Here is a 16,146-nt window from a genome sequence, read left to right as displayed (position 1 = left end):
TTTGCCAATTCGGGGTGCTTATATAAATTTAGATTTTGGGGGGAGATTCAGAGCAGCCTAGATCAGCCATTCTCAACATGGGTGGTGTGCAATCTTAGGGTCCCTCCAGAGGTTGGTAGGGTTTCCTTGAGCTGTGGCTGACTGGCCTCCCATCTGATGGTGCCTGCATTTTTCTGTTGGATTGGACTACACCGGCCAGTTTTTGCCCCCACATGCCTTGGCTGCCCATGACCTTGTCCACTGGTTCACTGGCTTTCCTTCCTTGGACCATGTTTGGTCGGTCCTGACTAGAGGTCGACCGATATATCGGCTGATATTTGACGTTTTTAATTATTCGGCATCGGCCGATTGTACTGATAAAAAGGCAGATTTAGAACTACAGCGTGACTTGGAAATGACTTCTGTAATAGAATTCAGTGTAAGTTGCCTGAGTTGTCATAGAAGCGACTTGTCTCCTCTCTGGGCAGTCTGCCAAGAAAAGAGAAAAAAGATACAGTTTACACTTGAATGAATGAACTCAACTCAGTGTGTAGAGTTCTCAGTTTAACCATTTAAAGACTAAGGCCCCTTTCACACATGCGGACATTATGTCCGTATTTCATCCATCCGTTTGCGGATGAAATGCGGACATACATGCATTCCTATGGGATAGCGGGTGTCTGCGGATGAACATCCGCAGACACCCGATATCGTCCGCCTCCGCTATTGTCCGATTCTGCAGACGGAGGAAAATCCCATTTTTCTATCCGTCTGCAGAGCGGATCGGATGAACACGGACAGACGGTCCCTGTTCATCCGACCCCCCATAGAGGAGAGCGGAGAGCTGACAGGGACCGCTCTATTATCCGCTGGCTCAGCGGGGACAACGGAGCGATCCCCGCTGAGCAAGCGGATCATCATGGGGCGGGTCATTACTGATCCGTCCCGTGTGAAAGGGGCCTAAATCTTTTCTGACACTTGTTGCTTACAAGTAAAAATCCTGTATTTTCTGCCAGAAAATCACTAAAATCATCCCAAAAATTATATATATATATTTTTTTAGCAGAGATCCTAGGGAATAAAATAGCGGTTGTTGCAATATTTTATGTCACATGCCATTTGCGCAGAGGTCTTTCAAATGCAATTTTTTGGGGGAAAAAAAATACACTAATGATTAAAAAAAAAAAAAAACGAAAACAGTAAAGTTAGCCAATTTTTTTTTTTTCGTCCAAAAGTTTTGACTACCTGTTTTTATTTAATAAAAAAATTATATATATTAAATAAGAACAGGTAGTCAAAACTTTAGGGCGAAAAAAAAAATGGGCTAACTTTACTGTTTTAGTTTTTTTTTTTTTTTTTTTTTTTTATCTAAATCATACATACAAGTAAACTGATTGGAGGTTTGTTTTGTTTAATAAATATTTAAATGAAAGAAATTTTCTGCATCACTTATGAAGGCTGCTTTCACACTGGAGCGGGCAGGCGTGGATGGTAAAACGTTGCTCGTTTTAGGGGTGCTTTACCATCATTTTAGCGGTGTTATTCGGCTGCTAGTGGGGCACATATAACCCAGCTAGCGGCCAAGGAAGAGGTTAAATGCGCCCGTGAAGCACCGCTGCCAAATCGCATTGCATGCACTTCGGCAGTGGTGCCCATTCATATCAATGGGCAGGAGTGGTGGAGGAGCGGTATACACCACTCCAAACGTGCTGCTTGCAGGACTTTTTATTTTTTTTAACATCCTGCCAGCGCATCGCCTCCGTGTGAAAGCACTCGGGGCTTCCACACAGACTGCAGGGGAGTCATTTTGCAGGAACTTTACAGGCTTCTTGTCCCAAAAGCGACTTAAAAACGCCCCAGTGAGAAAGGTGTGTTCGATTTTGAGATGAAGGGGGATTAAAAAAAAAAGGAAAATAAAATTTTAAACAAATCGGCCCAAAAAAATCGGCATCATATATCGGCCATCGGCCGCCATAATTTCTAAATATCGGCATAGGCATCGGCCAGAGAAAAACCCATATCGGTCGACCTCTAGTCCTGACCACTGTAGACCTGCAACATCCCACAAGAGTTGTAGTTTTGGAGTTGCTCTGACCCTGTTGTCGAGCCCTTAACATTTTGGCCCTTGTTAACAAGTTCAATACTGGGTACTTTTACCCTCTTCCTGCCCATGCCAATTTCCAGCTTTCAGCGCTGTTGCACTTTGACAATTGCAAAATCATGCAATGCTTTACCCATATGGAATTTTTATTATTTTTTTAAGATCGCTTTATTTTGATGGTATTCATTTGTAAATAGTCTTTTTTTTTTCTTTTTTTTTTCCTTCACTAATGTGCGCTGATGGGGCTGCACTCATGGACACAATTTATATGATAATTGCATGGTCATGCAACACTATACCCATAAGGGTGCTGATGAGGGGGCACTAATATGCAGCACTGATACTTAGGGGCACCGATATGCAGGCACTGATGGCATTGTTGGGGCTGCACTGATGATCAGTGCCCTGATTATCTGTACAGGTGTCCCCCTTGTGAGGAAATGCCACTTATCTGCTCTCCTGATCTCACACATGGTCAGTGTGTGGAGAGGAAAGCCGATAACCTGCATTTCTTTGTTTACGTGTGATCAGCTGTGATTGGACACAGTTGATCACATGGGTAGGGTAAGAGCCGTGTCATTGGCTTTTTAGAGTTTGTGTATGCGCCATGTCCCAGGGACCCGGTGTCTTGTCTAATAACGTCCTCCATCGGATAGTGTCTGCTGTGTACTGTGCATGCGCAGTACACAGCAACACAGATTCCGAAAATTGCAGAGGATGAACGGCGCCTGCGCCGTGAGTCCAGGTTCTATCCCCACTATCCAAGTGGACATAGAATAGGAATAAAAAAAGAGCCGAGCGCAGCGAGGCCGAGCCCGAAGCGTGGCGAGCGAAGCTTGCCCACGAGGGGCCCTTTAATACTCACAACCCTATGTCCGCTTGGATGGGGGGGCTACCACCTCCACTCACGGCGCAGGCGCCGTTCAGCTTCGGAAATTTTCCGAAGCTTCGTCTGCTCCGTACTGCGCATGCGCAGTATGGGGCGGACACTATTTCATGGCCAGACACTATACGGCAGAACACCGGCACACTGCTGATCACCACCTCTGAGAGTGGGACGATGTTATGTGATGTTGTCCCAGAACAATGGAACCACCCTGCTGAGGTCATTTCCCTATATGGCGGGTGGGAGGTGGCTAAAGTAGTTCAAACCCTTGCGCTTGCCCATTTTTTTTCTGCTTTCAACACATCGATTTCAGGAACAACATGTTCACTTGCTTCCCAATATATCCTACCCACTTTCAGATGGCATTGTAACAACATAATCAATGTTATTCACTTGTCATTGGTGCTTGACATAACTTTTGGGGGAGGGGTTATGGTGTCAATTTCTAAATCGCTATGTTGTTCTCTGGACACACAGTGGTTATTGATCTTTAGGCTGGGTTCACACCGCTGCGGCAGCGAGAACCGGATGTGATTCGCACCGCACTGCAGTGCAAATCACATCCGATCTCTGTGCGATGCGAGTTCAGCCATGCAGATAGTATGGCTGAATTCGCATCGCACCCGCCGCAAACTCGCACGGGACCCTTTTTTTGGTCCGCAGCAGAATCGGATCGCATGGGTGTTCACACCATGCGATCCGATTCCTGTCCGAGTTTGCAGATCGCACTGCGATATGCGAACTGATCTGGGGGTGTCATTAACATTTCACTGACACTCCCAGCAGTCCGCATAGGGCAGTGTGAACTGCCGGCGGGAGGCATGCGATGCGGGAAAATGCCCCAGATTCGCGGCGTTCCAGCATCGCTTCAGTGTGAACCCAGCCTTATGTTATGGTGTGTGTGTGTGTGTGTGTGTGTGTGTGTGTGTGTGTGTGTGTGTGTGTTGGCTGTTTTGAAAATTAACAAATCCTCTTATACATTTGTTGCTTTATATATCCCACCTCCCTTTATTGTGATCTTTTGGGAAACTGGTATGTTCCAGGTAGCAGCAGGCCTTTTCATTTTAGACAGGGATCTTAACATGTTGCTTTCACCCAGGGCCAATCTTGGGGTCACAGATGCCTGGGTGCAGAAATATTTCTGGTGCCCCCCATGGGTGTGGTCATCTTACGAACTCCTCCCCTTTACAAATGTTTCTATGGCAACAACTTCACCTCTGCATATATAAGCCCCACCCCTTTTTTTTAATCTGAATGCTTTGACAATAACTTGGTCAACAGCTTTGCCCAGTCCTAGAAGGCTTCACTTACCTTGAGGCCGGGTTCACACTTATGCAAATTGGATGTGCTTTTCCCTGCATCCAGTTCACATAGCAAGAGATTGTGACCGGCTCTCTATGGAGCAGGGGCAAATTGCACAGGAGTCCTGTGCATTTTTTGGTCTCTTTCAGGACCAAATTCAGCCCAAAATTTGGGCTGAAATCGGACTTAAAACGGTGAATGGAGACACACCGGACTCCTGCTGTGAGCCGCTATATGTTCTGGGGCCTGGCCTTGGCTGCTGGAGCCTGGCTGGCCCTCTTTGCTATTGGCACTTTGGGAGTGGAAAGGGCAAACAAAGCTGATCCTTCCATGGACTATTTTCCCTAAAGTAAATGGCTGTGCAGGCGGGTCATGCCATGTGATAAGACGATGTGCACCTCCGTGCACTGTCTGGGACCTCCTACCCTCCCGGCTCCACTACTACCTCCCAGCTAGAATTAAAGTGCCGCTGTGCCAAACCCAGGGAGACAGCACAAGGCTGAATGCAAGTGAGTACCACTTGACAGGGGCGTACCTAGAGCATTTGGCACCCGGGACAGATCCTATATTTTGCACCCCCCAACTTTAACCACTTAAGGACCAGGCCTATTTTTGACAATTGTTACAAGTTAAAAAAAATTTATTTGTTTGAAAATTACTTGGAACCCCCAAAACGTGTATATATATTTTTCAAACACCCTAGAGAATAAAATGTCCGCTGGGCACCCGCGATCGCACGTGACAGAGCAGGAACATGGATCTGTGTGTGTAAACACACAAATCCACTTCCTGTCTGGGGAGAGGGGACAGACTGTGTGTTTTTTAGTATATAGGAACACCGATCAGTCTCCTCCCCCAGTTAGAACACACTGACGGAACACACACAACCCCTTAATCGCCCCCTAGTGTTAACCCCTTCCCTGCCAGTGACATACAGTAATCAGTGGCTATTTATAGCACTGATCGCTGTATAAATGTCAATCGTTTCAAAAAAAGTGTCCACTGCAATGTCACAGTCCCAATTAAAAATCGCAGATTGCTGCCTTTTCTAGTAAAAAAAAAAAAATTGCATAAATCAATAACCTATTTTGTAGGCGCTATAACTGTTGCACAAACCAATCAATATACACTTATTGCGATTTTGAAAATTTTCCCCTTACCCAAAATATGTAAAAGATTGCATATCCCTAAACTGAGGAAAAAATAGTTTTTGTTCTTTTTTTAAATTTGGGATATTTATTTTAGCAAAAAGTAATAAAAAAACATTTTTTATTTTTTTGAATTTACGCATTATTTTTGTTTATAGCGCAAAAAATAAACCGCAGAGGTGATCAAATACCACCAAAAGAAAGCTATATTTTGTGTGTGGGGGGGGGAGGACATTCATTTTGTTTTGAGTACATCGCAACTGCATTTGTCAGTTAAAGTGACACCATGCCGTATCGCAAAAAAAAACGCCTGGTCAAGAAGGGGGTAAATTCTTCCGGGGGTGAAGTGGTTAACCACCTCCCCCCCCCCCCCCCCCCCCCCCCCCCAGCCACTGCACATAAACGGCCACGTGGTCCTTTCCTCATTCTAAGTGGATGGAATCTGCATATCTATGACAGCTCTCTGTGTGAAGATGATTTTATGTGGGTTATTTTTTTTACCCAAGAAATGTAGCAGCATAATTTTTGGTCAAGATTTATGAAGAGAAATTACCTATTTGCAAAATTGTATAACAAAAATTAAGAAAAATCCTTTTTTTTTTGTTCTTTTTTTTAATTTGTAGCATAAAAAAAACTGGTGATTAAATGCCACCAAAAGAAAGCTCCTATTTGTGTGAAAAAAATGATAATGTCATTTGGGTCCAGAGTTGCATGACCGAATATTCTCATTCGAAATGCCTCAGTGCTGAAAGCGAGAATTGGTCTGGGAAGGAAGGGGGTGAAAGTGGCTGGTATTGAAGCGGTTATGTAAGAGATTGCAGACATACTACATGCGATGGTTGGACACTGAGGACATGATACAGGAGATGGTTAGAGACTGCAGACATGATACAGGAGATGGTTAGAGACTGCAGACATGATACAGGAGATCAATGCAACCTCACCAGTGCCTGGATCACGCAGAGCAGCGATCTCCCTGTCACGGAGCTCGGATTTGAATCACCCAGGCGGCTGCTGTAACAAAGTCCCGCCACCTAGACCTGGACCTATGATGCACGTCACACTGATTTAAGTTTCCTGGAATTGGATTAGTGTGCCATCTATCAAATCCAAGCTCCGTGACACAGCGGGAGATCGCCGCTCTGCATGACACACATGGGGAGGGAGGGGAGCACTCTGCACTTGAGCTTCAACGCTCACTCCTCAGCCTCGACGCGGTGCGGCCCTTCACCTAACGTAGACAATTTCCTACAGACTCAAACTACTCTTCCCCCTTAGCTAACATTGTGGTGAAAATATATTTGATAGACTGTTGGAGGTGGAAACAACCCCAGGCTAGACAATACTCCTGTTACTATCCATTTATGACTTGCTTTCCCGGTTGGATTTGTGTTTTGTGTCTCCGGATCTTCTTCCCCATATTGGAGCTTAGAGCCATCTCTGACCACTTACTACTATTACTGAAAATTGGTCTTTTTTTTTTCCTCTCAAAACAGTTACTGATATATGTGACTACTGGAATGTAAGCACGTCTGGTACCTCACAGCCTTGTGCTTGGGATGCCTTCAAGGCTACCTGGCGAGGTAATTTTACTGGAACGGTTAAATGACTTCAATCGGCTAGGGCATGGAGGGTCCTAGCTCATAAACAAGCTGTCTCAACGACTGAATTGGAGTATATTAAAAATCCCTTCTCCAGCAATGCTGGTGTCCCATCGTTTGTGTCAGCGGGAGGAATAGTGCCCCATAGTGGAGGAATAGTGCCCCACAGTTAAGGTCAGCGTGGAGGAATAGTGTTGCAAAGCTGAGGTCAGCAAGAAAATCGTGTCCCATAGCTGAGGTCAGTGGGAGAAATAGATAGTGGAGGTCAGTGAGAGGGATAGTGCCCCAAATTAGAGATCAGCGGTAGGCATAGTGCACCATAGTTAAGGTCAGCGGGAGGAATAGTGTCCCATAGTGGAGGTTAGCTGGAAGAATAGTGTCCCATAGCTGAGGTCAGCAGGAGGGAAAATGGCCCATAGTGGAGGTCAGCTGGAGAAATGGTGCCCCATAGTTGAGGTCAGCAGGAGGAATAGTGCACCACAGTGGAGGTCAGTGAGAGGAATAGTGCCCCACAGTAGAGGTCAGCTGGAGGATTAGTGCACCATAGTTAAGGTCAGCGGGAGGAATAGTGTCCCATAGTGGAAGTCAGCTGGAGGAATAGTGTCCATAGTAAGGTGAGCGGGAGGAATAGTGTCCCATAGCTGAGGTCAGCGAGAGAAAATAGTGTCCCATAGCTGAGCTCATTGGGAGGAAAAGTGCCCGATAGTGGAGGTCAGCTGCAGCAATAGTGCCCCGTAGTGGAGGTCAGCTGAAGAAATAGTATTCCAAGCTGGGTAAAGGCAATCAAAGGCCTGGGGTTTGGAGACCACTGGTTCAGGGCAAAAAGAGAGGTCCCTTTATCAAGGCATAGATGTATTTGTTGTGTCTATGGCTTGATAAAGGGACACTGTACTGCTCTAAACGTTGATTTGTACGTGCAAATAAACCTGAATTTATGATGACAACTCTGTGGCGCTGGTAATTTCCTTAAGTCTTTATCATAAGCAAAGTTAAGCTTTAAATAATAACTTCATTAACTTTATAGGCGATAATGTGTCTTTACCTGGGCTGTGTAATTGCCTCCAAGCTTCCTTTAAACTGCTTTTAAATAAGTTTTAACCTTTTGAGGAAAGCATGGCTCCCCACTGTACTTCTAGCCTGGTGGGTACATGAGCACTGTAGGCCTAGCAGACACTGATGCTGATGTGTCTTCACCTCCTCTCCCCTTAGCCATTCACCAATCATTTGGCCATTAGTGCCGGTTCACACTAGCGCGATGCCAGACATCGCATGTAATTCGCAGCGCACTGATGTTCACATTACATGTGATGTCTGCGGGTGCGATGTCAGACATACAGATAGTATGGCTGATATCGCACCGCATTCGGTCCAAACACGCACAGGACCCTTTTTTCTGTTCGGACCAGAATCGGATCGAATGTGTGTTCACACATATGCGACCCGATTCATGTCTGAACTGTCAGTTCGCAGTGCGATATGCGAGCTGAAATGGGGGTGTCGTTAACATATAATGACACTCCCCAGCAGTTCGCATATGGCAGTGTGAACTGCCGTGCATTCCGGGTGCGATGCGGGAACCCGCAGTTGATTTGCAGGGTTCTCGCATCGCACTAGTGTGAACCGGCACTTAAGCACTGGTATTCAACAGACCACTTTAAAGAGAAACAGCCTTTACTCTTAGTAAATCAACCCTGTTGTTTTACAAGCTCCTGTTATGGTGGTGTGAGGGATGAGCTTAGACGTCTTTGTCAAAGCTGATAGCCAAGAGGAGGCATTACTCACCCTAACATGCACATGTTGCACGCCCCTTGTATACATACGGGGTGGGGAATGCCTCCACTGTCTGTTGGCATTGACTGCTTCCTGGTAGTATAGCTTATGTCTGAACATGCCTGAGCTCAACCTGGGTTCCGTGGCTGATATTCTACTATGGCAACACAGAGCACTGGAGGGGAAGAGCAGGGATTATATTTCCACAAAGAGAAAATGGGATGTTGAGGCATTTCGTAGCACAGATCAGAACATAAAGCTGTACAGGGCTGTAAAGAAAAGAAAATGTGAGACTTTCAGGGCATGTTTACACCAGGCAATCCCATTACAAGGCAATTTGTGTATTGTCTTAGGACTTCGGTCTTAAAGGACCTTTAGCCCACGTTCACACTGAAATCATGCAAGTTCAGCTGCATTATGGTAAAATCCTGCAAACAGTTGTGGGATGTCTGTCACCCAAAAGAAGTTACTACTTTTGGGCAACAGGCACCCCGCGATTGCGTGATTTTACCGTGATTCATCAGGAAACAATTGCGGTGAAATCGTGCTGCGATTTGGGTGCCGTTGAAAGTAAAGGGGATCCCAAGTGTGCCCTGCGTTTTTGCAGCAATTCCACACGCGATCCGGAACGCTATGGTGTGAATGGAGCATTAGCAATTTTTGTGCAGCACATTTCCAACGTGCTGCAACACATTGCAATGCTCTGCAGCAGAACTACCCAGAAATGTAACCACTTTCCATCCTTAGGTCATTTTATAAAACAGTGGTTATACCAGGATCATGTTTGAGGCTACATGATCTTATTTTTTTTTTTTCCATTGGATAATCCCCTACAATGTAAAAGTGATCCGAGTGGCTATAGAGCTGCTGGATCGATTTTACAAGTGGCAGGAGATCCCACTGCCAATTTTACTGGCCTCCCTAAATGAATGGAAGGAAAAAAGAGTGGGTTGCGCTACAAAAAATTTAAGAAATACGCTTACATGAAAAGGCTCATAAAAACATTGACTTAATGGTGTATCTATCCTATATAGAAAAGGTAACAAATACACCTTAATATAGTTTCCCAAAAAACCCTAAATGACAGTGAATGTTCAAAGAGAAAAAAAAATATATATATATATATTAATTAAACCTAAACAAATAAATATGGATACAAAATATATATGTATACCAACTATACCTAAATGAACGAAGGCATGCCCCGACACAAAGGAACTGATGCTGTTCCACCTACTGTGTGATGTCTGAAACTGGAAGTGATGAGGATCTTGTCACTGTGGGGGATGTGGTCTGAGGAAAACAAACCATCACTGACTTGTGAAAGCATCTGATCAAAGTGATCTCCGTTTGATTAGATGCTCAGGAGGCCAGAAGAGAGACCTGGGCTCTAACTCTAATAGATCCCAGATCGCTACAAAAAGATGACCTGGCATGACCCAGCCCATGCTATCACATGGGGTGTTGTTCACCCCTTGTAATAGCAATAAAGTTGATGCAAAAGGATCAGGGAGGCCAGAAGACAGATCTGGGCTATAATAGACCCCAAAAAGAATGGCCTGGCATGGTCCATGCTACCAAAAGGGACGTTGATCATCCCAAAAAAGAAATGAAATGTACAATGTAAACAAAAACATTACATTTTTTGCATCAGCCCTATGCTGATGCGCATGTAGGTCCCACGCCCATATGTAAACAGTGGTCGCAGCACACATCAGAGGTATCACCACTAATGTCAAAGCAACAGCAATAATTCTGACTTCATACCTCCTGGCACCTTCCTAGTGAGATTTTTAGGTACCATAGTCTGACGCCATTCCATGGGCGTATGTGGTTTAAAGCGTGGCATGTTAAGTATGTATTTACTCAGCGTAACATCATCTTCTACATTTTTACAAAATATTGGGTATTATATTGTGTTTACTAAAATGCATTTTTTTCTGGGAAATTTGTGTTTGGTAAACCACTGCACAAGTAACAAAAAAAAAAAAAAAAAAAACCTTTTTATTCTCCAGGGTCTCTGCTTAACCAGGAGTGGGACGCACATATGGCATGACCATCCCCCCAGCAACAAATGAAATGCAGCAACACACTGGTGTCCTGACAGAAGCGTTGCTTGGTCCGTGTTCAGACCGCGGGCCACCATTTAATGACGGCTGCTCTAGGCTTGTATATAATGTTTTAGGGTTCTAAGTAATTTTCTAGGAAAAAAAAAAAAAAAGCAAGCAGATTTTTACATGTATGACAGAAATGTTAGAATTAGTCTGGACTGGAAGTGGTTTAAAAAAAATAAACACAATTAATGCAACATCCACATAGAATAACAACTGGGGTGTGAATGAGCTCTCATTTTGCAATTTACTCCAAGTTGTCTGCGACAGTTCTTCCTTCAGAAAATTGTGTAATAAAGGCTAAAGGGTGACTAAAACGCTGACATCATAATGAGTCACTGTGGTGTTCATTGAGAACCATGCTGTCAGAACAATGAAGAGGAAACAGGATAGGACTTTGTGTAAAATTTTTCTTACCAAACTTGAGGGATCTTGACACCGTGTTACACCATAATTAAAATTGCATTTTCATTGCAAAATGTTCCGCCTGTCATAAATATTTACACCCGGCAATGTAAGACAATATCACTTACAACAGACTTCCACCCACTTTTTAACCACTTAAGCTCTGGAAGATTTACCACAGGATCCATGCCTTCTGTACTTGTTCACATAGACAGACTGGCATTCTATCAATGTAACAATTAGTGGGTGCTGGTGGACATTGGGATCAGCAGTGCAGGATCACACACATATATCTCATACATACGCACACACAGTATCTGACAAAAGTGAGTACACCCCTCATATTTTTGTAAATATTTTATATCTTTTCATGTGACAACACTGAAGAAATTACACTTTGCTACAATGTAAAGTAGTGAGTGTACAGCTTGTATAACAGTGTAAATTTGCTGTCCCCTTAAAATAACTCAACACAGCCATTAATGTCTAAACCACTGGCAACAAAAGTGACTACACCCCTAAGTAAAAATATCCAAACTGGGAACCAAGTAGCCATTTTCCCCTCCCCGGTTTCATGTGACTTGTTAGTGTTACAAGGTCTCAGGTGTGTTAAATTTGGTGTTATCACTCTCTCATACTGGTCACTGGAAGTTCAACATGGCAAAGAACTCTCTGAGGATATGAAAAAAAAAAAAAAAATAAGAATTGTTGCTCTACATAAACATGGCCTAGGCCAGGGGTTGACAAATTTGCTTGGAATCTAGGAGCCAGCTAAAAAAGTTAGGAGCCAGGTCCGTGACGGCGATCCGGACCTGTCCCTGGCCTGACATGGAGACGAGTGAGGGGAAGATAGCCCCCCAGCCCCCCAGCTCCCCACCTGTCTCCAAGTCATTGCCCATAGCTCTTGAGGGACATTTTTAAATTGCATTTTAGTGTAAATATGAGATGTGAGGTCTCTCTGACCCCAGATCTCATATATAAGAGGACCTGTCATGCTTTTTTCTATTACAAGGGATTTTTACATTCCTTGTAATAGGAATAAAAGTGACACACATTTTTTTTTTTTTAAAAGAACAGTGAAAAAAATAAAAATAAAAAAGTTAAAATAAGAAAAAAAATGTTTTCAATGCGCCCTGTCTCGCCAAGCTTGCGTGCAGAAGCGAACGCATATATGAAAGCGGTGTTCAAACCACACATGTGAGGCATCGCTGCGATCGGTAGAGTAAGAGCAATAATTCTAGCCCCAGACCTCCTCTGTAACTCAAAACGTGCAACCTGTAGAATTTTTTAAACGTCGCCTATGGAGATTTTAAAGGGTAAAAGTTTGTCGCCATTCCATGAGCGGGCGCAATTTTGAAGCGTGACATGTTGGGTATCGATTTACTCGGCGTAACATTATCTTTCACAATATAAAAAAAAAAAAAAATTGGGCTAACTTTACTGTTGTCTTTTTTTTTTTTTATTAAATAAAAATTTTTTCCCCAAAAAAAGTGCGCTTGTAAGTCCGCTGTGCAAATACGGTGTGACAGACAGTATTGCAACGACCACCATTTTACTCTCTAGGGTGTTAGAATAAATAAAAAAAAAAAAAAAAAAAATTATATATATATATATATTTGTTTTGTTTAGGGGTTCTAAGTAAAGGGATGGAGAAAGACTGGGGCAGGCAATCCCATTAGCATTGTTGGTTGTAATTCCAACGGCCACCACAAGAGGGCGCCAGATTCCAGAAGGAACCATAGGATCACAGAAGGCCTCAAAGCCGGGGGCTCAATTACCGGCCGCCTGCGGCGCGGCCCGACGCGATCGGGGGGGGGTCCACGGAGACGGGATACCCCCAGCTATGCTGCCCCAGGCGCAAGGTCGCTGATTCTAGTCGCCAATGCGACCTGGCGACCGGGTTTTGTCGAGCACTGGCCTAGGCTATAAAAAGATTGCCAAGACCCTGAAACTGAGCTGCAGCACGGTGGCCAAGACCATACAGTGGCTTAACAGGACAGTTTCCACTCAGAACAGGCCTCACCATGGTCAACCAAAGAAGTTGAGTGCACGTGCTCAGCATCATATCCAGAGGTTGTCCTTGGGAAATAGACGTTTGAGTGCTGCCAGCATTGCTGCAGAGGTTGAAGGGGTGGGGGGCGGTCAGCTTGTCAGTGCTAAGACCATACACTGCATCAAATTGGTCTGAATGGCTGTAGTCCCAGAAGGAAGCCTCTTCTAAAGATGATGCACAAGAAAGCCCGCACACAGTTTGCTGAAGACAAGCAGACTAAGGACATGGATCACTGGAACCATGTCCTGTGATCTGATGAGAGCAAGATAAATGTATTTGGTTCAGATGGTGTCAAGCGTGTGTGGCGGCAACCAGGTGAGGAGTACAAAGACAAGTGTGTCTTGTCTACACTCAAGCATGGTGGTGGGAGTGTCATGGTCTGGGACTGCATGAGTGCTGCCAACACTGGGGAGCTACAGTTCATTGAGGGAACCATGAATGCCAACATGTACTGTGACATATTGAAGCAGAGCATGATCCCCTCCCTTCAGAGACTGGGCCGCAGGGCAGTATTCCAACATGATAACGACCCCAAACACACCTCCAAGACGACCACTGCCTTCCTAAAGAAGCTGAGGGTAAAGGTGATGGACTGGCCAAGCATGTCTCCAGACCTAAACCCTATTGAGTATCTGTGGGGCATCCTCAAATGGAAGGTGGAGGAGCGCAAGGTCTCTAACATCCACCAGCTCTGTGATGTCATCGTGGAAGAGGACTCCAGTGTTAACCCTCTTGGACATGAAGTTCATCTGAGCTTCACAGGTTAAAGGGGTTCTGCACTCATAATACAACATTTGCCCATTCTGTTGCCTCTAGTTAATATATCTCATAATGCCACCTGTTTTTTTTTTTTTATTCACCTACCTTTTGTAATCTTCAGTAGTTTATTTTAAACCCCTGCGGCGATGGGCGGTCTCTTGCGGGGATCAGCGTAATTTCCTGTTGAAGCCCGCACTGTCTCCTGGGATCTCGTTCGTGTAATCCCAAAAGGTAGGTGAATCAAAAAAAAAAAACAGGTGGCATTATGAGATATATTAACTAGAGGCAACAGAATGGGCAAATGTTGTATTATGAGTGCAGAACCCCTTTAAGGCAGTGCTGGAAAATAATGGTGGCCACACAAAATATTGATGCTTTAGGCCCAATATGGACATTTTCACTTAGGGGTGTACTCACTTTTGTTGCCAATGGTTTAGACATTAATGGCTGTGTGTTGAGTTATTTTGAGGGGAAAGCAAATGTACACTATTATACAAGGTGTACACTCACTACTTTACATTGTAGCAAAGTGTAATTTCTTCAGTGTTGTCACATGAAAAAAATGCAAGTGGTGTACTCACTTTTGTGAGATACTGTATATATGTATACGGGATACTATGCAGTGCGGCCGCCCTGTAGCAGTAAATGTGCTAGGGGACGGTCAGCAACTGGGTGGGTAAGTCCCCCCCCAACGCTGGTGATCACATTTCCATTATTCATTGGAAGGTTTTTTTGTTTTTTTAATCCAAAGCAAATTTATTTGTCCATCAGAACAGTACTCTTCCGCTGTACCTCGCCACTGCAAGGTATACCATCTACAGCTGCCCATTGGCTCCTGGGATATGAATGTCATCAATCCCAGGAGTCAATGGGCAGCCTCCGCTTCTAGCATCATGGTATTTCCAAAGCCAGGCTTTGTATGCAATGAGCAAGATCAGGAGGTGGATGCTGGGTAGCCAGCAGTATTGTATCCCAGAAGGAGCAACGAGTGGACTTTAGAGGGGAGCGCACTTGCTAAGGACGGCACAGTAAAGAACAAGCAAATAATAAGAAAAACTACATTTAGTACAAACACCGGAATGTATTAGATGAGACTATTGCAGGTTTTTTTTTTTTATTATTTATTTAAAAAAAAAAGGGGGAGCTGATACTCTGCTATAAGAGTATTGGTTTGATTAATATTTCCGCCGCCGCCGCACAATGCACTGATTTAATGAACATGTTTCACAAGATTTCATAGATCCTGGAAAGGCAGTGGTGGCTGGTACCTTACTTACACAATGGTAACTGAATACAGCTAGCAGGAGGAACTCATTTCACATATACAGTATATATAAAGACATCAGCTTCAAGCATGAATGCTTAGCAGTAGCTGACAGACCAAGGATTAATCTCTGATGACCACTTGTTTTTAACACAAACATAGTTCGTTCTTTAGATCTTGTTGGATTGCACAATTTACATTGTTTAAAATACAATTTAAAAAAACAGCTCATCGTTTACAGCAAGGACGTCTTGTGCTTACGACAGAGGCTGTGTACCGAGTAGCAGATCACATACAGTTCCACAGAAAATCCCAAGGAACTGCCCGAGATCATAGCTTGACTCACAGTTAGTATTGCTGTATACCTGATCTGCACCTTTCCCTAGTGACAGCAATAGGCATGTGACAGGTACTCTTTACGGAAATATCTGGCATCTATGAAACCCCCAAATCACTCCTCTGCCCTAAAAGCATTTATAACAAAAAGATCAGTTTTTGAATGCTTTTGATTTATTTTTATTTTTTTAAATGGCGGGTAAACCAGAAGTGATGTCAGGTCATCGCTTTTCGGGTTCCCATAGTGGAGAACCAGTGGAATAGGAGAGCCAGAGCAGGCTGCGAGGGTGGGGGTTGGGGGAGACGTCCCCTCCCGCCTCTTGTAAAAGCAATTCAGAGGCTAAATTACCTACTAAAATTGCTTGTAAAAAGAAAGCTGACCACCGTTCCTAAAAAGCGGTACCAGGGTGTTGCTTGAGCATAATCCCAGT

Source organism: Lithobates pipiens, unplaced genomic scaffold (genome assembly GCF_037356315.1).
Source record: "Lithobates pipiens isolate NorthernLeopardFrog02 unplaced genomic scaffold, aLitPip1_a1.2 Scaffold_16, whole genome shotgun sequence".
NCBI lineage: Eukaryota > Metazoa > Chordata > Amphibia > Anura > Ranidae > Lithobates > Lithobates pipiens.
The sequence above is the reverse complement of the archived record's forward strand: the minus strand, read 5'-3'. Positions refer to the sequence as shown.